Genomic DNA, 23,923 nt, shown 5'->3' on the forward strand with positions numbered 1-23,923 from the left:
CTGGCTCAAGAATGGCTTATCTTCGGCAGTTCTGTCCATTATGAAATAAAGAATCTGCAATTATTTCAGAAATTTAAAATACTGTTTACAGAATACAGACATTCAGATGAGGACCAAATATTTTGAATGTAAAAGATCTTGAAATTTTATATTTCCAGCCTGTGAGCTCTTGGGGAGGCAGCTTAGTGAAGTGACTAAGAGCATGAACTCTGCTCAGACTGGATCCTCAGCCTCTGTACTCACAAGCTGTATGACGCTGGGCAGATCACACAACCTCTGTTCTTTAGCTTCTTCCGCTGCAACGTGGGGACATCATAGCACGTACTTCATACAGCTATTTAAAAATATTTAGAACAATGTTTGGCACACAGGAATCTTTACAAATGTTTGTACAATAAAATTAATATGCCTGAAAAGGAGGTCTTTGTATTATATTTCTTCTGTATCTCACAGCCTTTTTAAACATTTTTTTATTTTAAAGAGAAAAAAAATAACAACCATGTAGACAAAACAGAACAACACAAACACAATTAAAAAAAGATACAGGATTTCAAAACAAGACGATAGGAATTAGCAGTGGTTGTTATGTTACATATTATCTTCAGCAGAGTTGCTCAGATTTAAATTCAGCATGTGTTTATTGAGCATTCACCTGAGCTGGGCGTGTGTCAGGTACTGGGTGAGAATTTCTACGTGGTCTGTCCTTTGGGCTCTCACGAGCTAATAGTCTCTTTTTCTAAATTTAAATTCTGAAAAATAATTTGAAACAATGTAAACTTACAAAAAAGTTGCAAATGCAAAATAAGCAGTATTTTTTCCTTGACTCATATGACAATAAAATGTCACAGAATCTCCATGCTCCTAGATGAGAGGGTCCTTCCCAGGAATAAGGACATTCTCCTCACAACACAACACAGCTGGCCAGATCAGGAAGGTGACGGTCACATGTACTGTCTGGTCTCCACATCCATTCCAGTCCCACCACTTGCCCTGGTGACTTTTCTGTTAGCAAGAGGATCCAGGCTGAAGTAACACGTGGGATTTCATTGCCACATCTCTTTGGTTTCAAGGATTTCATGGCCTTGACACTTTTGAAGGTTAGTTGCCAGCTGGCTTGTAGAATGTCCTCCAAGTTGGATGTGTGCTAATCCTTGGTGATCAGACTGAGCCTCCCTGGCAGGAACAACCAGAAGTGACTCTCTGTTCTTTTCACTGTGTCTTACCACGTAGCAAAGGTTGTGAATTCTCCCATCCTGATGTTGTTCACTGGGATCGCCTGATTAGGATCCTGCCTGCCAGGTTTTCCCACTACAAAGTTATTTTTTCTGGGAGGCTGAGGCTGGAGAATTGCAAGTTCAAGCCCAGCACGGGCAATTTGGTGACTTAGTAAGAACCTGTCTCAAAATTTTAAAAAAAGATATTCTGTCAGCATTTTGTATAACTATTTTGTTCCTAGTCAAGCTTGGCTTGCTTTTATTTCAGAAAGGATTGACATTTTCCTCTTTTGTCCTTTATAGTCTGTTCCTATTACACTTTACATGTTCAAACTATCTCTGACTTGGCCAGGGAGGTCCAGCCAAAGCTGACTTTTGTGTCCTTCCTGACATGTCAACCTTACTTTTGAGCTCTTCCTTGTTTGGGGGCATGGCAAGAGAGCCTCTTCATCGGCTACTTCCCCTGCTCCTGCTTTGGGGTCCACTGTTTGGATTGGCCCTGGTTTCTTCAGTGCAGGACGGTACCAGGGGGCATGTGGATGCCAGGGTGCTGCTTCCACCCTGCTGCCATTGTTCCCAGGCCCTTGAGGTGGACACAGCTGAAATTATTATGAGCTGTTTATTCACATTAGCATCCAACTCCAATGAAGCAATACACAGAGTTCACTCTAGTTTTCTCCCTTTCTGGTATCCTTAAAGTATTTGCTCATCTGATGGGCTCTCTGGGGTGGAGCCACTTCCCTTCTTGCTGTCCTGGTCCTTGCAGGCTCCCTCCTCTGGCTGCTTGGGCCCTGGTTCCCCACTCACAGCTTCCTGGTGGCCCTATTTGGGCCCTGATCTCCCACATCCACCTGTCCCTAAAACCTCCAAGAGGAGACCCTTCTTACAGGGTGAGGGTCCAATGGTCCAGTGCCTCTTTCCTGGCCACCCAACCACATGGACACCTTTCTGCGGGCTGTCCGTCATTTTCAATGGAGCAGACTTTAAGACTCCTCTTGGGGTATATTAGAAACTGAGCTTAAAAGAACTAGCTCTCCAAATGAAACAAAGCAAAACAAAAACCCAGAAAAAAAACTCAGACATATATGTTTTAAAATATATAGATTAGAGCTGGTAGGTAACATGGTGCATACCTATAATCCTAACCCTTTGAAGGCTGAGGCAGGAGGACTGCTACAACTTAGAGACCAGCTGGGACTACACAGTAAATTCAAGGACAGCCGGAACTACAAAATAAGACCTTGTTTCAAACAACAACAAATGTAGAATAGATTACTGAAATGAAGTTTGTCGAATCTTCTCTTTTCCGCTTTTGCTATGGACAGGAGTCAGCAGGAAGACCCGGCCACTGGTGGTAGAGGAGCAGGGCATCGTCTGGGCTGACCCCATGGAAGGCTCCAGAAGACGAGGGAAGGAGGAGGTGACATTGGGCAAGAACCCCAGGGGCAGCTTCTTTTCTGCCTTTATTTTCTGATTTCTCATCTTGGCTCCAGAGCCAGATGTCCTGATTAAGGAATAAATGAAGAGTGGGGACATGGTCCAGGGTTCAGAGGGAGGCAACTGAGATGAGATGCTTCTGCTGGACCAGGTGTCTTCAGAAAAAAATGTAATCCAATTGTAGGTTAAGTGAATTTCCTCTGGATCCAGGACAACAGGAAATGTCATCCGTCAGGAAAGACAGAGTTGAAGACTTCATTTTCGAGTTACCAAGTTCCTCTGCTGGAGAAATGGCTCACTTCAAAGGCGCAGAGGAGGGGCTGTTTCCCATGAGGGTGGCAGACCGGAAGGACTGCCGGGCTCTGCCTGGGCTCCGCTCCCGGCCCGGGGCAGGTCTGGGGAATTAGGGCTTTTTCTGGGCCCTTCCTGCTGGGTCGGAGGAAGCAGGACCCCAGCGGATTCTTGCTTTATCCTCCTTTCAAAAGTGTGTATCCCCGGGCCTGAAGGCAAAAGAAGTACCCCGCCCTCGCACCCACCCCCATCCGACCCTGTCAGGCCCCAAGTATTTGAATTCTAATTAAAGAGGAAATAAATTCTCTATTTCACCACCCCCATCAGTACTGGGAGCTCCTAACATTCCGCTCTCAATCAGGGAAATGTGATTTTGAGGATACGTGCTGATTTTTATTGAGCATGACTTAACTCAAGCTGCATCTGCGTGTGTGTGTGTGGTTTTTTTTTTTTTTTTTAAAAAGGATAATCACTTCAAAATGATTAACGATGCCTAAAGTCACCCGCCTTACTTCCTGCGGCGAAATGCGCAACTTTTGTGTGAGTCTGGGCTTTAGGAGGGTGTGCTGCAGCCTGCGGAGGGAGAGAGGCTCCCATCGGTAGGCACAGTTGGGTCTTTGTTCGGGAAGGAGCTGCAGATTGGGACCGCGTCCCCTGCAGGGTGGGAAGCATTGCTCCAGTTACGGAAGGGGAGCGAAATTGGTTACCTCGCAAGATGCCAGAACAAGTTTGTTGCTGGCATAGCGGGTGAGCCTAATCCTTTTTTTTTTTTTTTTTTTGTGGGAATTAAGAACAATGTGGAGGGTCTCTGAAAAGCGGTAGGGTTACTGAAAAACCGCAGAGGAACAGATAACACAAAAGGTCACTGCTCTGCTGGGATGCAGCCCCTGGGCTTCCAGGCTGGGCTGTGCGGAATGGGCTCCCCAGGGGAGCATCCTGCCCCTTCCCTGGAGCACCCTGGGAACATCCTGCGGCTTCAGCATTTCCCGACAGCAGCCTCCTCCGCGCCCGACTCCTCACCTCCCTCCTCGGCTTAGGCAGGGGAGGTTTGCAGTGGTGGTGCAGAGCATTTTTGTGAATCTTATTTGGAAACAAGTTTCGATTGTTCTTGCTTATGAAGACTAAGCGCAGAATACTGTTGACAGATTCTCTCACAGGGTTTTGGAAGTCTCATGCTTTGTCATGTAAATGTTCTCTAGCCTCTTTCCCCCGTGCCTCCAAGCTATTCTTTGCCTTTATGCTCTGAGAAAGATGATTTGGTAAAATACAGATAGTAAGTTTTCCTTTTCTGCAGATCCCAAAAAACTCTGTTTTGATCCCTCCCACCCATAAGGTGCTTTGGGGAGAAGCCAAGCTTTCCCTTCAGAAAGTGGGCTGCCTGGGGCACAAGACTAGTTCACAAAAGACAGGTGAAAGGAGATGAACGGCAGCAGGGCTCTCAGTTCTAAAGGGTGAGCCAGCAAGTGGGTGTGTACGTGAGTGCACACATACGTGTGCAAGCTTTGTCACTCCTAAACAGATTTATCCCACTAGGTACCACATTCCTTGGGAGCCATCACACAGTCCACTTACAGGGGTCGATGAAGGGCAGCAGCACAGTGTCTGCATAGAAGTGTGAATGCACCAACCATTCGTGCATCATTGTCTCCTCTAGGAAAAAGTCACGTGTGAGAAAAAGCCAACAAGTGAACTCGCCTGACCCAAAAAGCCTGTACTGGCTGGAGCCGAGCTGTTCTTAGGTTACATTGCATAAATCAAACTTTCAGTTTGCAGAACTGACTTTGCATCAACTGCATTAGACACTGTATGTAATTTTGGGCAGCGTGCCCGGGGGTTAGAGCCAGGAGGACTGATCTTCACGTGAGCAGGTAAAAGCACCTGCCTGGAAATCTGGGAACACAGGTTGCTTCCCGCAGTGTCTTCCCCACGTGACTTCCTCTGTGTGCTGGTGTGTGTGTCGGTTTATTTAGGAGCATGTGTGTTGACAATTGGCTTCTGACTGGAAAATATGGTCTTGGTGGGGGAGAAAATGATTAATTGCCTGCTTTGCAGTGTGTGTATGTATGTGTGTCTGTATGTGTACGCCTGTTTGATGACAGTTACTATTAGTGTGCATGTGTCTACAAAGCTACAGCAAAAGAAAACAAGTGATCAGTAAGACGCTGGAAGGTGTAAATAAACAAAAAAGCTCTTGGACTTCTCTGGATATTTGTGCCCTCCTGGTGGACATGAGAATAAGGGAATCTTATTTGTTATTGAATGCATTATTTTCAGATAGAAAACAGGAGCCAGCCAGGGATGTAGCTCAGCAGCACAAGTGCCTGCTTGGCAAGTGCAAGGTCCTGAGTTTGATTCCCGGTACAAAAAAACCCAAACAAACAAACAAACCAACAAAAAATGAAAACAAAGAAAAGAAAAAGAAAATAGGAACCAGTTTAAGGCAGAAAGAATTTCTATTGGTCAAGTGTTGACTATTATGGTGAAGCATAACTTCCCTAACAAAACAAAAAACAGGGCTGCAAGCACCTTAAGTAGGACTAAACTATAACAAACATTTTTAAACATTTGACTTTTAAAGTGGTAGTAAACCCTTCTTAATATGATGAGAAGCCACTTGGGCCTGTATAAAAACCCAAACTAGGTAATACTATTTCAAAAAATTTAGGCCGTTTACAGTTATGAATTCTGTATTTTCCCAAATGAAGATGCTGAAATAAGACAAAATCAGCCCTGCTCACATCACCTTAGTGCACTGTGGACTTGCGGACTTGCTTCCTGAGCTGGCCCAGGGAGGCTGACTTCAGTTCCTGTGTGTCCCCCAGCCGCTGGGCTCTGAGAGTGGCTGGAGCTGACAGCTCTGTCCAGTGCAGAGCTGGGAAAGGATAATGCTGCGGAGACCAAGAGGGTGAACAGGAAGCTGGAGGAGGAAAGACACCAACTCAGAACTGAAAAATAAAGTAGGGGAAAGCACTAGACAAGAAAGCAATAATGTAGAAGCCTCCTGATGCCTCAGAGGGGCCTGGAGAATGGGAAATGAGCAGCAGCCAGTAGCCTAAGAGATTAGGAAATCACCTTACATCACTAAACCTAGATTGGATCCAGAGTAGGCTGGCAATAGAAATTGGCTTGCACAGAGGTGAGCACCAGGTTATGAGAAGTTTAGTGACCAAGAGAAGCGGGGATCATGACTGAGTAGCAGTTTCAGACAGCAGCAGAGTGATAGATTGTTTTTCTTTCTTTCTTTTTTTAGGAGAATGCCTTAAAGATTCAATCACTCAACGAACATTTATTAGTGTCTACTAAGAAGAAAGGATTGTACTAAGTGCTGAGGATCTAGAGATAAAAGGAGCTATCTCCACACTTAAAGAGCTTTCAGTCTGGGAACTTCCTGGGGCAGATGAGAGGGGAGCAGACAGGCTAATGTGTGTTCTTCCTCCAGGAGAGGAAAGCCTGGGGCTCTTGTCATGCAGAGTGTTAAGCTTTCCTGGGGACCATTGGTCGGGAAGAGCACTGCGAGAGTTCATCAGAGCAGGACTTTGAAGACCAAGTGGTTCTTTAGGCAAATCATGTTGGAATAGCTCTTCCAGGTGGAGGAAACTGTGACTGCAAAGGAATGGAGGGAGCTTACTGAGCTGGAGAGCACAGCGGGGGTGGTGCTGAGGCAGGAGGCAGCTCCTGAGTTGTGTACTACACTGAAGAGTTTGGAGTTCAGCACGTGGGCAGGTCCAGAGGAAAGGCCGGTGGAGCAGATAAGATGTCTAAACCGGAAGGATGCTCACCGGAGGCAGGACACAGCAGAGAAGCTGAGTGGAGGTAAAAGTCAATTTGAGGCGGGGAGGAGGAATGTCAAGGTTGCTGGTGAGGGACGGCTTTGGTTTCCTCTGTGGGGAGCAGGCTGAAGCCATCAGGCTGAGAAGGAGAGGATGGGAAGGGTGGGGCCTGGAAGAGGCTGCTGAGAATTCTAGAGGGAACACAAGGATGGCCGTGTTGTCATTATTTGAGATTCGCAAAGACTTTCATCAGTTTTGCAACTGACTTTCACTCACACTGTTGGTCCTGCATCTGTCCTTCTGCTTTTAAATGCGGTGTGTGGTGCCTTTCCAATACCCACTTTCTGTTCAAATCAGGCGTGGTTGTTCTGGACAGGATTCAAGAGATATTGATCACCTGTTCTCTGTCCTTTTTTGGAAACTTATTAATGTTTCACAAACTGAAACATCCACCAGCAGGAGTGATTCTTTTGGGAACCCTGACCATTACTATTAGTGGGAGCTTTTCAGTAATGAAGGAAATCAGGACCACTATTAGAACCCATGAATCTGTATTTAAAAGTGAATTCCTACCACTTTTTAAAAAACATCTCAAAGAGAAGAACAACACAGGCAAGAGAATGTGGCTAATGCGAATGGTACTGGTCTGGGTGCCAGAGGCTGTGGGTTTTGACCAGGTTGTACCAGGCACGATCCTTAAATATCTTCTTGGGTCCAGTTTGGATTAGGAGGCTCCTGTACCACCCTAGCATAAACATAGCATTAAGTATAGTAGAAAACTAGACATTCAAGACTTTTAAGGTATAAATAATTTCAAGAAATAGGTCTGGGTTCTATTCCTATGTCTACTTTATAAAGTGAAATTGACTAATGCATGTTTCATCACTTTGAGAAGCCAGGTCTGTTCAAGGGATTGACTGCTCTACCATGAAGGAAAAAGGGTGGGAATATGAGAAAATCAGCACCCAGGACATCAGAAGGACACAAGGTGGGAACATTTTGGAGAAGCTGGAAATGACAAAAGGAGACTAGGTTTTGTTGGAGGTATCTGAGCTATCTAACGGATGATGATTTTAACATGCTATTTGGATGATTTGTGGAAAGATTTTTAATAGAATAAAAATTATGTCAGTTCTTCCTGGCCAGGCAGGCACTTATGCCACTGAGCTATATCCCTGGTTCTGTCAGTTCTTCCTTTCTCCCAGAAAAACAGATGAAAAAAAAAAAAACTTAACTTTTTCACAAAGATAACAATGTGATCAATTCATGCAAAATGCAAAGAAGTTTTAGCTGTTCAGGAATCACTGTAACTTCAAAATACACAGAATAACGCCATCTGTCAATCTGCTTCCTCCACGTCCCACCTCTACTGCCACCTGGAAGATGTCCATGTCCTCATTTCTTGGACCTACAGGGTGCAGGAACTTTGTAGATGTGATTATTTAGGGATAGGAATTTTATCCTGCGTGATCTGGGTGAGTCCAGTGGAAACACAAGGGTTCTTTTTGTACAGTGCTAGGGATTGAGCCCAGCTCAGCAGTTGAGAAGGAGATGATGACAGCTGAGGGGCAGGAGGAGCTGTGACAATGGAACAAGAGGTCAGAGTGATGCTGTTTCTGGGAAGGAGACCCTGAGCCACAGACACTGGGCCTCCAGAGATTCAAGGGGGTGAGGAATGCATTCCGTGGTTTCAGAAGGGATGCAGTCCTCTGCCAAGGCCTTGACTTTAGCTTCCTAAGACTCACTTTCAGACTTCTGACTTCCACAACTCGAAGATACTAAAGTTGTGTTGTTTTAAGCTGTTAGGTTTGTGGTTATTTGTTATGGCAGCAAGGGGAAACTGATTCAAACTAATTGCGTGGTCTTGATCCCCTGGGTTCGGCGTCTGGCTGCATTACAGACATCATTTTCTTCTCTCATAGCCTGGTCACTCGCTTTTGTAACTGCTCTTTTAATTGTTTGTTCCCTTATCAGATGTGAGTTCCCTGGAGGCAGGGAACTGTCTGACTCCTTTCTGTGTCTTAAATTCTAGGTATAGAGCCAAGGGTACAGTAAGAACACCCTCTGGTTGAACAAATCACATCCACACTAAGTGATATTTTTCAATAGAGGATTAGATGGGTCAAAAGGCATCAAGTGTGCCATTTCCGGCTTAGTCAGATCTAAGCGTCATGCTTTGATGCCACCCACTGAAGATGAAAATGGCGTATGATGGAACACAGGGCACTGTCCTTTGTTCAATAATTCCTTGGCTCCAGCCATCTTCTTCCCTGCCTTGCTTTCTTTGCAGTGTGGTCTGCTGAAGTCTGGCGTGAACGGGGCCTCATGAGGGCGTGGGTGACTGAAACTGGGTGGCTGGAAGGCCTCTGTGGTGAACAGTCCAAGCAAGAGCTTTGCCAAGTCCTGCGCAACTCCCATAGCCTGCACGTTTGTTGGCCACACCATTATAATCCCCAGGGCACTGATTCCCCTCTAGTGTCCGTGCCGAGTCTCTAGGGGCTCTACACTTTCTGGAGACTCTGCTTCGCTAATGCTCTCTACGCCTGGCCTTGGGGCAGCCTATATGCTGTCCTTGATCGCCAGAAGCCAGACGCACCTCCTTCTCTTGAGCTCCTGGTCAGACCCTCTTGTCATCGCCATGGCCCTGAGACCATCTGAAGCTGGGTTTTTGCAGGGATTCTACTTTCTTTGTTCTCTCTCTGGCCCTGGCTAAAGTTTCCCTTGAGGCTGCCTTGTAAACCTCACAATTTCAGCTGCTCTGTATCAGCAGTTCTTGCGTTTCTGTGCCTCAGGATGCTGTGGAAATCTTTCTCACTTCCACAGTAATTCCGTGTCTCCTCTTGTTTCCCTCACTCTTCATCCTGGGCACTACCTGCTTTTCTAAGCAAAGAAACTCCAGTCTGCTTTCCTCCATGTGAGCGTCAGCCACCCAAGTGGCTCGCCTGCGATGTGGTTCTCTCTGCAGCCTGGCTGTCTTCTCCTGCTGCTGCACTGCTGTTTAACGTCACCGCACGTATGCTCATGGTGAAGACAGCTGCCATCTTTTTGAAAGAAGTCTCCAGCAACTGAAAAACCCATACGGTTAAAAAGGACTAAAGAAAAAACATGTGGACGTTCTGGTCATAACTTCTGCCACTCTCCTGATCACTAGAGTTGAGTTAGCTGGTGGTGATGGGGGAGACACTTCCTCTCTCACCAGGGTAGTGACAGTTCTCTCAGAAACACACATGAGGTTGAAAGAATGGTGTTCTCTGACAGAGGAAAGCATTTCAGTAAATATAATTAACATAACATGGAAAGCTTATGCCCCACAGAATTGAAAGCAGGGACTTGACAGATGTTTATACATGCATGTTCATAACCACATGAGCCGAAAGACGGAAACAAGCCCAGTGTCCCTCACAGAATGGATGACAATGCTGAACAGATTAACCTATTTGGTATATAATACAGTAGAATATTATTTGGCCCTAAAAAGAATGGAATTCTGATACATGCTATAACAAGGGTCAAATTTGAATGCCTTAGGCTAATTGAAATAAGTCAGAACTGAGAGTACAAACATTGTACAATTCCACTTGTCTGAGATGCACAGAACAGTCAAATTCCTAGGACGGAAAGCAGAACTGTAGTTACTAGGGCCTGGGGGAGAGGAGAGTGTGGGGTATTTTTGAATGAGTATCCAGTTTTAGTCTGGGAGATGGTAAAGTTCTAGAGATTGGTGGTGACGACAGCTGTATAATAATGCAAATGTACGTAGTGCCTCTGAACTGTACAGCTAAAAAATAGCTAAAATTTATATTATATTTTCCCACAAGAAAAAATTAACAAAATATAACATGGAAGTCATGCTTTTATGGTTTTCTTATAATTTATATTGTGTTAATAATAATAATAATAATAATAATAATAATAATAATAATAAATAATTCACATTATTTATGTTTTGACCAAGGGTACATACACAAAAACTCAAGAGATGTACAAAAATTATTGGAGGAGGTGTGGTTCGCATTTTGTGTATCTTTCTCTTGCCAAGTAATGGTGAGAAAATCTTATTTAAATAACACTCAAGTACATCCTCCTATTAAGTAATTTTTTCCTGTGACTTTTGGCTTATGTAGGGAAAAAAACATGCTTGATGGGCCAAAGGCATATTTGCAAAAGTTACCAAGTAAACTCTATGACCGTGGCAACTCCTCAGAGCTGTGCTGGGTAACCTGGATTGTGTAATCTGTTCACACACACCGAATAACACTTCTTGTCCTGGGGTCCCTTATTTCACACAGGAAGTATGTGACCACCACTCCCCAGGTCCTCTGAAAGAGTTTTGAGTGGAGCAAAGCAAGCACTAGGAGTCCTCCTGGTTCAGGTAATTTTTGTGGCTGATAGTTGTGGTGAACTTTTGAGAAACAAATACCATCTGCATACTCTGGGAATGAGAGTTTGGGTGGGATGAACACAGATTTGATGGCCAGATGCCGTGAGCACTTGGCAGGCTTCGAGGGTGATTTCTCGTGAGTCATTTTGCCATGCTGTGCTGGCATGCGGCAGGGCAGGGGGGTGTGCAGGGCCCAGTCACACCTCCTCAGCCTTCCCCGACCATCCTGGGTTGCATTCCTTTTTACAGTTTGGGGTGCAGCCTCCATGAGAACAGAAGCAGTTCCTGTAATGTAAGTTAAAGTAAAACAGTATCAAATCACAAAGAATCCAGCCAGATTCGGCTGCTTACCCAGATAACTGATTTAGAAGTCTCCCGAGATTGTAATGCCCTCCTCCCTCCTTCTCTCCCTCCTTCCTTTTATTCCTTCTGTTCTTCCATCTACCTTTTTTCTTCCTCCTTTTCTTGGGTCTGTTTTATAATTCATGCACCTGGAAGGCACATACACAGAGCCAGATTAAATCCTATTTGTCATACTACACCATTATATCTTCAGGCGGAGATGAGGGCTGACTGAGACTACCTAATGGGAGATGCAGAGGCAGGTGCAGGGAGTCGGCAAATACGTGGTTGACGAAAGTTGTCTGAAAACAGCAAAGCCAAGGGGGGTGTGGAGGTGACTTCCCCTCCCCCCTGCAGCATGTTTTTTTCTGCCAACAGCTTTCCCAAGCTCCCACATACAAAAGCCCCATTTCTGGTTTCTTCTAGGAGAAAACGCATTGTGAGCCTCTAAGAGGAGATCAAGGTGTGGCAGGCGCCTGCTCCTTGTCTTTGAGACAGATGAGTGGCGTGGGTGGGGTGAGGGTGCTGCGTGTGTGCGTGGATGGGCAGCAGGCATGGAGCGCATGCCCCAGGGCTGTGAGGATGAAGGCCTGCTGGCTTCTCTCTAGGTAGTCTACGTGGCTCGGCCTGATGTGACATACCACAAGATCAAGGGACACTTGCTATCCTTGAGCAAAGATTGATCCATGACTGGAAAAATTCTTCCACTAGCATTTGAAATGTTGTTAATATCAATAATAATAATAATACTCACATCTAAGAGACCAGCTACGTATTTTTACACATCTCATTTTTAATCCTATAATGTACTTTTGTTTCCTTATTTTTATTTTTATCTTTATTTTTTTTTTCCAGTACTGGGACTCAAACTCACGACCTTGCGCTTGCCAGGCAGGTGCTGTGCCACTGAGCTAAATCCCCAGCCCCTGTTTCCTTCTTTTTAAATGTCTGTCATCATTGCTGCTCTGTCACTGTCACTGAGTTGAGTCTCTTGTTCAGGCTGGTCTCTAACATGAGATTCTCCTGCTTCAGCCTCCCAAGCAGCTGAAGTCACAGGTGTGCAGCACCATGGCCAGCTTGGTGCTGTTATTATGTGTAGTGTACAGGGTATCTCCCGTTCATCCAAACTTTGAAGATATTATTTGAACATACAGCGATTCATGGTGGGCATCTCCGGAGGCGAGTGGTCTGGGTCTGACGAAGGGTGGGGTAGGAAGTGTTATGACGGAAACAGGAGCAAGGCAAGGAAAAAGTGTGACTGGTTGAGGAGCTTGGCTGTCTCTGGAGAGTAAAGCAGTTTGTCTCCTAGGATATGACGGTCTGTGCCGAGCTGGGTTTCAGTTTCCTTAGGCAGGAACCCAGAGCACTGCAGCCACCTCAGCCCAGTGACCCCCAGCTAATTAGTTTAGCATCTCTCTGCACCTATGGAAGCTACTGGTGGAAGTTATTTGCCGCAGGACAGGGTGACTAAGAGGCAGACGCTTTGTTATCTGTCTCCCTGTTACCTTTTCCTTTTGCTCTTTTCAACACTGCTGATTTACCAAGAAATGACTTGATCCACCGTGAACAGCAGGAGGCAAAGCAAGGTCTTGTTGGGAAAAGGCCCCTGAGAAGGCCTGCCGTGGGACAGAGCACAGCGGCCGCAGTGGCGGCGCTCAGTGCGCTGGACAGGCGAGGTTTGTTGAACTGGGCTGAGAGGCGACAGTAAAAAAGAAGAGCTCCGAAGTGTGACTGTCTAGAGGTGGCGTGGAGATACACAATTTTTTACAAATGCATTTTAGGTGGACAGTTATAGAAGTTGAGCAATTTTGCCTTTGAATAAAAGGAAAAGCCACCATTCCAGTTCAAAGCAACAACATGGGGCTGACTGAGCAGACGATAACCAGCAACGGAGTGACAGCAGTGTAGGGCTGGGGCAGGGTGCCCACAGAGCCAGCCTGTGGTGGTGCCGGGTACCCTGGCCTAGCCCTGCTCCGCTGCTTTGCCTGGGGAGCCTGGCATTTGATGTATCTATCTGCCTCTGTCTGCTGGGTGCTTTTGGCCCCTGGGTGCTACCAGTGAGAGTTCGGTGGAAGACACAGAGAGAGGCTAGGGTATTTCATACTGCTCCTCTCTGCTTTGGGGGTGTGTCCTCAATTGTTGCTGTTTTCTCCAACACAATATGGACTTAGGTACCCCTGTTTTCCTTCGTGTCTCTTTAGCCCCGGGGCCTGTAGTGGCTTCAGCTGTTGCTAGTCCAAAAGGTCCCCCCCATGCCTGTGTTCATGTGACACTGGCCACAGCACACTTAGCAGACCTGTCATGGACACCTTTAGTCATACCTGTGGGTCACGGTGCCTGTTCCTCGCAGGGACATTGACAGTGCTCCTGATTCTGATTCAGAGGGTCTGGGGTGGGGGTGGGCAAGATACTGCATTTCTAACAAGGGCCCAGCTGGTGTGAGGCTGTGGTCCCTGGACCATGCTTTGAGCAGGAAGAACCTATAGCACTTCCCTTATTCACTGCATAGTCATGGATATTGGTAAATAAGGCCTGAGAAATTTTTTTTTAAAATCTCATTACAAAACACAGCAAGTAAAAATGAAGGTCTCCACTCACCCTGAAATTTGGGAATGAACTGATGTCAAAGCAAAACAAAGCAGAATTCATTCTGCTCTTCAGCTTTGACTCCCAAGCCACATGCTGTGTTTGTTCGTTTACTATATACACAGGCAAGTGGAGGATGACAGGTTTACTAATTGCTGAATAATTGTAGCTCCTTTCAGAAAATCTTAGCTTGAACACAGGGACAGGAAGGGTGGCATAGAGATGTAGAATGGGCCATTGACGTTATTCTTAGATGAGGAGACTGGTAAACTAAGGCCTATAGGCTGAATTGACCATGCCATCTGTATTTGTAAATAAAGCTTTATTGGAGATAAGTCACGGACATTTGCATATGAATTGTCTGTGGCTACTTCTGCCCTGTGAGGGCAGATCTGAGAAGTTACAACAGGGACCATATGACCATGAAACCTAAAATGTTTGCTAGTTGCATCTATACAGATAAGACTGCCGATGCCTTCCTTAGACTGTTATGCAGAGTTTCTCATGAACTAAGATCTCTGAGTAGAAAAGAATCTTAAGGGTCATCAGATCTCATTTTACGAACAGGAAAAGGTTTCCCACATCGTCTCAGCGAACTTAAATCAGGGTTTTTAAAAGAAATATGGAAAAAACTGGAGAAAAATATCAGCAATTATTAGATATCCCCTTGAGAAGAACCAATCTGGTTGGAAAGCTAAAGGTGTGACAGCAATTAACTTTAGGTTATTAGAGAAATAGGTGGACTTGGTTTTCTCTGTTTCCACATAGGAAAGATAGTCCCAAGTTTTAATGGGTAAGATGCTGGAAGTAGATTTCCAAGGGAGGTCGATGCCCAGAGACCTTTAAAACAGCATAGGAATAGCTGCTCCAAATGATTTAGGGTAAGATTGGCGGCCCATCTAGGGTGGCACTCAAATTTGTCACTTATTTATTCATTACCAAACACTGAGGAAGACGGGCCCAAAGCAAAGGAAGGGCAGTTAGGTGCACATGTATATGTGTGTGTTCACAGATCTACGCACACATGTGTGCATGTGCACGCTCACAGTATTTGGTTCTCTGCACCCCTGGCAACATTAAAAAGTCACCTTGAAGCTAGTCAGCCTTGGAACATTGGTGCAAGTATCTATCATCTGGGATAAAGGACGCCTTAGAGCTTGGTGATCCTGAAAGCAGTGATGGCGTTATTACTTTGGAACAATAATTTGAAACACTTTAGACTCAAGAGGAAAATGTGCAAAATTTTGATTTATCACAGTACATGTCATGGCCTAATGTGGTCATTGCTAGTGAAAGTCAGCTACAATATTTTTGCACTTTTTTGGTGGAAGGCCTTGCTTGGGGGTGCTCTTAGCTTTGCAGAGAATCCATTCCCTTTAAACTAAATAAAAAAATGCCCAGGGCTCCTATTTTAATTGTGAGTGTTAAAGGGATAGGATATATATATATATTAATTTCTGTATTTGCACCCCTAAGCATGGCCTTGAACACTGTAGATAAAGAATAAATGTCCATTTTATTGGGGTATGAGTGAAGTAGGTGTATAGCAGGTGTGCACTAAATTATAGTATTCAGAGAAATAACGAAGGAGGCCATGGTGGTCTAATTAAGACCATTACACTGGCTGAGAGGACCGCTTCTTGGTCTAAGGCACCATTGCCCTTCCTTCACCTAGCAAGGTCATCCTAGTTTAGATCTGCTGACAGGTAGCAATTGCTTAAGCAGCACATTTCTGCCAGTTCACACTGAGTCTTGACAACAATGCTTGGAATTTATATTGAACCTTTCATCTTTGAAGTTCAATGTTCTGACTCTAATCTTTACGACTTCTTTGTGAGGTAGAAACTAGCTGGTTGTTTTTATTTCAGCTTTACAGGTGGAGGTGGGGAATGTGACAAATGCATAGGTTCAAGGGCCTATGGGGCCAGCACGAGTCAAGGTTAAGGTGGCAACGGGGCTCGGCACTTTGTAGCCCAATATTAAAGCATTCCTTATTTTCTTCTTCCCAGTGACACATTCTGTAAATGCAGCAGTGCCTTTTGCTCTCTTTCTGGAGAGAGAGATTTGCAAGGATTCTTTTCTAGTTTATTCCAAATATGTTTAGAGTCAGAGAGATGGAAATCAAAGAATTTGCAAAGCTTCTATTTTCTCAAGTCTTTTCTGAAATACTTATAATGTCTTTGGTCCAACTGCTGGATTTAATTTGAAGCTCAGAATATAGTCATCACTCCTCTGTTTCCCTCTCAGCCTGGCTTTTCTTTCCAGCTGGTCTTATTCCCTTAAAGTAACTATTAAAATGTCTCTGTTGCAACTCAGAGGTTTATTATGGCTTGGTGATTATCAGCCAACTAGGGCTTTAGGTGGATTACCTTCCCTCTGATCCTAACACAGCAACTGTGGCTGAAAACTCATGTCTTTATAATTAAAATATGATGATTATTTGGAAAACATTGTGGAGTTACAGTACAACTTAAAAATGAGACCTTGTAAATAATAATAAATCTAAAGGTAGTTAGACAGACAGATGAAATAATAGGTGAACAGATGATACCATTTCCCTTGAAGTGTCTTATTAGCATTTGTCAAATAGTTAACGGTCTCAAAACACTTGACAGCTAATCCATAGAACATCCTTTGCAGATAATTAAATATTCTGATCTGAGCTTTGTGGAGTACACACCAAGAAGCTACATGACCTGACCGGAAGAACAAGATAGGAATCGCAGTGGAACTGGGAGATCACAGCCTCTTCCCTCGGACAGATAACTCTCTGCACTGTTCCTCGGTCTCCCCAGTCAGAGTTCCAGTTCAAAACACAGCAAGAATGTTTACTTTCACTTGAACAAGTTTATATTTAATATGAGATTAAAATGCAGTTAGTTCACATTAAAATTAACCTGTGGTTGCTGCCAGCCTCATTTGTGGAGACCATGCAGGAAGCCCTTTATAAAGTCTGTGTTTCCAGGGGTGTTGGGGCTCCTCTAACTCCACCGCCCACGGAGTAGTAGAATTCCTTTGGTACGTGATTGTATTTGCTCAAGTTCAAACTTTGCTACTAAATAACGTCTTGTTGGATTGCCTACAGTAATATTAAAACTATGAAAATATAAGACCTATCTTGCCAGAGCAGAAAATATTGTCTTGTAGACACAATTTGTCTTTGATGACCATTGTCCCCTTTTGTAGCTGCAAAGTGTTGGGAAAATTATTTCAAAATGAAATGAACTATCCCTGTCTTTTGGTAACTAATTCATGCGATGCCATTCTTTTCATTAAAGAACCCTACACAGTGTCTTTTTACACTGATAACTCAGAGAGATGGAAATTGATCTCTTAGAGACAAAACAAGTATTGAATAAGGACATATGCAGTGTATTAAGGTTTTATATTGGTGACAATAGACAATTATTTTCTACTTTGGAAAAAAAATAAACATTTAAGACATTTTTTCCCTTTTACATTTATTTATACCTAAAGGGCCTTTAAAATAAGGCTCTTTTTAAAAAAATGTGAGCAAAATAGACTTCCATGATATAAAACAACCTTGGAGACAGAATTCTGTAAAAAAAGACTGACCTTAAGAAATAAGAGATATTTTATTTATTTATTTATTTATTTTGCTTTTCTTCCAGTACCAGGAATCGAACTCACAACCTTGCGCTTGCCAGGCAGGCGCTTTGCCACTGAGCTAAATCCCCAACCCCAATAAGAGATATTTTAAATTATTACTTTCTGCAGAGCCAGTTGCTTTTAAATTTTCAGTTATTTTTTCTTTTTCATTTCTTAGCATTCTATTCACTTACTGATCCAGTGTTTACAGGAGCTGGGGGAGGGAGAGTCTGGTGGTGCTCATCTCTGTAACGTCAAGGGAAATATGTTCACACTGATCATTTCTGTCCATACAATGACAGTGATGATTTTAGCAAATTCTCAAATACAAGCTATTGTTCTCAGAGCTTTGTATCACCTCAGGATCATCCTTTGAGAACTTAGTGCTGTTAATTTTCAGGATCATCCTCTGAGAACTTAGTGCTGTTACTATGCAAACAGGGAAACTGAGGCTCAATAAAAGACCCTGATGAAATCATATAATTAATTCATGTGGGCATCAGTTGGAACTGGATATGACCTCAATAACTCAGTTCCTGAGCATTAACTACTATTTATAACAGTCATCTAAGTAAACCCGAGAAGACTTTGTTCCAGGGGTGAGGTGGAGAGCATTGAAGAAATGTCCAAGATAATAGGAAGTTTAAGGAAGGAGTTTTCAGGGAGGAAAATTGAACAGAATTGATGTAGAGCATAAAGTATTTCCAATACAAAATACTTGATAGTCAGAGGTAATGCTTTGACTTTAGGTAATTAGGAGATATAAGTAATTGCTTTTAGATCCTTTCATTCCATCTGACTTTGACAAGAGGGAAGGGAGAAGAGAGACTAGTGGATGTAATGATTGGTTAACTTCTCAATGTGAGAAGTTTAGAAGCTTAACTGAGTCAGCTCACTAATTCTACACCCTAGGGTGCAAAGGACCTGCCCTGGGGAGGCTCATCTGCACCCTAGGTTGTATAGGACCAACCCTAGGGAAGCTCATTGCTTGGATGGCGTAAAGGGGAAATGAGGAAGGATGGATCTGCTTCTATTCTTTGGAGGTGCTCTAGTCTTTGCCTTCAGCTTAGACGTCATCCCCTGGCTTCTAGTGCAGATTCTTTGGCTTCTGCCTTGGGTCCGTCAGCAGTCCATTGTAGACTCTTTAGCCTTCCACTGCAGATTCACTGGACCCCTGATAAGAACTTACACGGGACACTGCAGTGAGCTGTAGGTCTTGGAGCGAAGCCTTCGGTCTGCAGTGAGCACATGCTTTCTGCATGCTTCCTTGTCCAACTCTGTGGGTGACCATCACAAGCCAATCTTGTAATTTCTCATTCCTTTGTGTATCTTGTGTTATATCTGTGTCTCTAGTGAAACACTGACTGATACTGTTGACACTGGAAGAATGACAAAGGCAGAGCCATCATGATTTCCAATGACTTAAAACTTCCCAGCCCTGGGCCTAATGCTGTTTGAACATACATAGTATCCGTCTAAGTCAGTGTTTCTACTTTTAACACATGTGCACATCAAGATGTAATATTCTTGTTGATGATGATTTTAAATTCTCCCATGCTGCACATCTCTAATGTGGTGATGATTATAACATTTGAAACAAATTATGGTCACTAATTTGAATCATTCTTTAACACAGGGTAGAGATAGATTATTCAAAGGAAAAGTCCACTCTGTAGTAGAAACTGGTAGAAGTTGAAACTGAGCTCATTTGACGTCTCTCTGTTTAAGTCTTATCTCTCAGAGCCAGGGGTGAAATGCAGAAGGACCAGTCAGTCTCTTTCCTGTTTGTTTATTTCCAACTCTCTTGTCCTGCCTGTGCTTTGCATTTATTTTCCATCTGCTTCCTGCTCTCTAGATAGTCCGAGACAGCCTGCTTGCCAGCCAGCATTTCAGACAGAGAGACTGAAATATTGGAGAGGGCACAAGGTCCATGGGAGTCATGGAAGCAGGGAAGAAGGGAGCTCGAGCAGAAATAAACAAGGCTGTTGGTGTCACAAATTTGGCTCTAGGTGAGATGAAGAAGCAGTGTTCTTGGAAGGTAGGTAGGGCTGGGTATCCAAGCTGGAAGAAGAGGTGATGCCTTGCAGGGGGAAAGCTATTGGAGAGTCTTGTGAGTTTCATCTCAGGGAGGTTCTTTTTGGTCTTTTGTTTTACTCCTTTCCTGAGATATTTTTTATAGCATTTACAATGGACCATATTATCAAGACTATCTCTTAAGGTAGTTGCCCTCCTCATTTTGATCAGTGGTTTCTAGACCTCTGGATATAACGGCCTAATAAAGACAAAAAAGATCTGGGGAAGAGAGGAGAAAAAGTGATTGACATGTTATGGTGTATGCTCCATTTCCCCAGGATAAATGTACTTGCTTATCACAATGATATAATAACAACAAACAATAAAACAAAAAAGGGGACTTCTAGAACTGCTTTAGAAGGTGGCAAGAAGAATGAAGTATGTTCAAAGCAAAAGGCTGTATTTTTTTGGGGGGGAATTAATAGCAGTATGCCTTTCACTATAATAAATTTTTAATTTATTTTTTAAAAAAGTAAATGTATACGTTTGTGTGGAAAGAGGGGGAAAGGATCACTTTAGATTTGCCAATTTTTACTTTTGCCAAGTAAGAATATTTGAAAACAGACTATTCTCTCTTTGTCCTTTCACATGGTGTATTGATTTTTTTTTTTTTTTTTGGTACCAGGAATTGAACTTAGGACACACGCTTGCCAGGCAGGCATTTGTGCTGCTGAGCTATATCTCCGGGCCCTGTCATTTCACATGGGAAAGGCCAACATAATCCTGAGGAGCAGGAAGTAGGACATATTTCGTAAAGATTAAGTCTTGGCAACTTTAAACCCACACATATGTTTAGAAAGATGTATTCAAAATTTTTGAATGTAGACAAATGATCAAGTAAAATTCTAATTCACCCCATCGCCTTTTAGATGCTCATCAGCTGGAAGATGATGCTCTGCAGTGTAAAGGGGAGCCCAGATGTCCAGCTTTGGGAACTAAATTTAAAAATCATAGTCAATTTCCCATCACTATACTGACGCAAGTGGAAATGTTATTCCCAGTGCATTTCATTAAATTTGGAATATTCTGGGCAGTATGACACTTGCAGGTGCCTGAAGCTGTGAAATAATTTGGAGCTCCCTTTACCCTGGTAACGCCTGTCTCCACCACTGGTGTGGGTGGAGCTTCCTCGCGGGCTGGAGGTTCTAGTCCTAGAGGGGAGGAAGGACAAAGAAGGCTGGGGGCAGAACTCAGCCTTGCTTTCCAGATTTGAACAATTAAATATTGCTTCCAATCTTGAAAACCCTGCTGCATAAACACACGTCCTTTAGTTAGCAGAATCTGTTTTTCTGTAAGGACACACAGGGAGACCCAGGAGACACCTGTTGTTATTTGACCATGCTCTCAGCAGGCTGTGCAATCCCTCTCACCCCCATAAATATTGTTAGCTTTATCTCTTTTCATTTTCAGAGCTCCAGTGACAGCCAAGAAGGGAACCTAGGAAAGATGCATTGCTGACTCACTGCTTCACAGGACACAGTGCTCTGTTACCAGGAGAAGTCGAGACAACTGTCTCCTCCACCAGCTCCTCTGCTACCCCTTCAGGGTTGAGAAAGAGCAGGCAGGGGTAGACCAGGTGTCTGGCCAGGCAAGTGGCAGGTCTCGCATTGTGGCCCAAAGTGGGGAAGACATGATTTTCCCTGCAAAGAATGGATCTGAGATGAGGGTTGCTGCTTCTGTCTGCTTTAGCCCTCAACCAAGAGTTGGGAATTACTGACTTGGAGTTGCTATGTCCCCTCACATTTCATATGTTGACATCCTAACTCTGAGATCTCAGAATATGACCTTATTTGAAAGTGGTAGAAGTGAGGCCGTGCCTTTGACTTGCTTTCTGGACAAACTGTGGCCATACTGTTCATTCTCCATTTCTTCTCGGTGCTCTGCTGACATGCCTGTAAAATGCCTCTAGACCAGACGAGTGTTCTGAGAACTGGCATGAAAAATGACCACAGCACTCCCTTATTTCCCATTAGAATTCCCCTACCCCATGCAACTAGGCCAAGAGACACTTTTGATTGGGGTAACAATTAGTTACATAGAGCAGTGTGGAACATTAGGAATGGACTGTGAGAGTTCTCCTGTGAGAAGATGCTAGGCCTGGCGTGATTAACCAAAGTGAAGTTCTCAGGAGTCTTAACAAGGGAGATTAAAATGAATGGGAAGAGAAAGCCACACCCAGAGTTGCACCCTTCTCCCAGAAGGGGCTTCCTATGCATGCATTAACTGGACCTAACCCACATGCAGATCTTACAAACTTCAAAGAGCTAGGCAAATATTTGTGATTTCCTGAACATGTTCGGGAGAGGTAGCTGTGTTATTCTTCTTCTGTAGAATGGCACCTCAGGCAGGAAGGTGGTATTTTACAGCTGCAGTGTGCCGTGCTGCCAAAGTCGAGTTTTTCTGAGCCAATTATCTTATGTTCCTCATGCTTTTAATTGTTCTTCTCAGGGTTTAAGTTGGAGACACAGCAAGGCCAGAGGGGGAAGGAAGGAAGACAGAGAGTGATTGTTAGACCAAAAGGCAGGGTTTTTTTTTTAAATGTCCAGGGGTTGCTGACAACATTGCTCAGTTTCTCTCTGAGGTTAGCATCTTTAATTATTAAACACAAGCTTCATCAACATTGGGACTCCTTGGAGACAACCAGCAATTATCTCAAATTCTGTCCCCACTGCCACCCCTCCCCAACTTCAAAGGAACTCATTACCAGGCCCCAAATTCTTCACATTACTTTCCCATCATCTCAGATGATGTTTATAAATAGTTCATAATGAGAGTCTAATCTCATCTTTCAGATTACTAAGGAAGATCACAGAAGATAGACTGTGATAAAATTATTCCACGTCAAGGTGATTATCTTTGGATCAGTCTTTCCAAGATTTTATTCACTGGTTTGTTAGACTTTGAGAAGATATTTTATGTGCATATATTTATACGAATAATTTATTTAGACCCCTTCCTGACTCTTATTTGCAAATTAACATCCAAATGAGACATCTTCCCAAAATGAGCTATTTTATGTATTACAGATGAATAATTTAAAAATGCATATTAAAGCAGAATGAATGTGGTAAGCTTGTCTTTGAGGCTGCCAGTAAAATATAGTTGCCTTTATTTTCTGGCAAATCATATTTTATAGATGAAAAATTAAGATGTGCCCGAGATTTCAAACCTACAGTAATGACCTGCCAGCCCAGTTCACTAATTTGAGCAATATTTCCTCTTAGGTTTTCCTCATCGCAGCAAAAGAAGGCAAGCAAACCGAAGAGGCATGTAGAGACAAGTACAAAGTTGTCAATCAAGTCTTTTGTTTATCAGCCAGGATGTTTTTCAATAATTATTTACATGAGGGAGGGGTGTGGCTTAGTGGTATAGCATTTGCCAAGGTTCTATCCTTAGCACCAAACGAAATTATTTTACATGATTATTTCTTCAAAATTTCAACAGCAAAGTAGGGTAAATGCTAAGAATTTTCTGGAAATCATCTTCATATTGATCAAACACCTGCCTCAAGTGCCAGGCTGACCCTGCTCTGCCAAAATCTCTATTCTCTGCCTCGTGTTTCCCTCTGTCAGATGCCTACATCCTCAGAGCTCTCTCCCCTGTGGCAATGACGTATCTGTTGGCAGCTACTCTATGTCCTTCCAGGTTGCAAAGGGGGGAGAAGGACTGGGTGTAGGTGTATGTGTGGGAGAACAGGACAGAACTCCTTAAATAATTTCAATATTTATAGAGAAAGATAGCTTCTGAGTAACAATCACAATTACAGTACAAAGTGGTGGTGACCATTAGGATGTGCAGACTTGGAAAAGCAGGAAGAATAAGGAGGATCTGACACACGCTAGGGGGTCCAAGAACATTCAGCAGCATACATAGAGCAGAAGATGCTCAGCAGCATGACCCTTGCTTTATGTATAAAAAAAATGACAAGGCAGGCAGGTAGATGGAGAGATGCAACAATGAGCAGATAGGAACTGTAGCTCAACTTTCTGTATACCCTATTAGCAGAGGACCCCTGGTCATTTTCACTCGTAGTAGGTCTTCCTTTTTCTGCTTCTTTCTCTAATTTTGTATTAAAACCAGAAAAGTCAATTGGTGAGATAAGCCAAGAGAAGATATGTTTCACACAACTACAGAAGACACTTAAAGATTTAAGAAGATATTAGCTCAGCGGCAAAAGCGCCTGCCTGGCAAGCACAAGGTCGTGAGTTCGGTTCCCGGTA

General features: G+C 43.6%; 1 long non-coding RNA gene across 1 annotated transcript in view; it reads left to right on the forward strand.

Annotated features, from left to right (window-relative positions):
- The first annotated feature begins 19,494 nt into the window (after nucleotides 1-19,494).
- The window catches only part of LOC102004298, a 156,020-nt gene continuing 151,591 nt past the window's right edge, over nucleotides 19,495-23,923 (forward strand). Inside the window, exon 1 of the long non-coding RNA XR_001234297.1 lies at nucleotides 19,495-19,668. This is a non-coding gene — a long non-coding RNA (uncharacterized LOC102004298). The remainder of the gene's footprint in view (nucleotides 19,669-23,923) is intronic.

This window comes from Chinchilla lanigera, unplaced genomic scaffold (genome assembly GCF_000276665.1).
Source record: "Chinchilla lanigera isolate Chin_1 unplaced genomic scaffold, ChiLan1.0 scaffold00024, whole genome shotgun sequence".
NCBI lineage: Eukaryota > Metazoa > Chordata > Mammalia > Rodentia > Chinchillidae > Chinchilla > Chinchilla lanigera.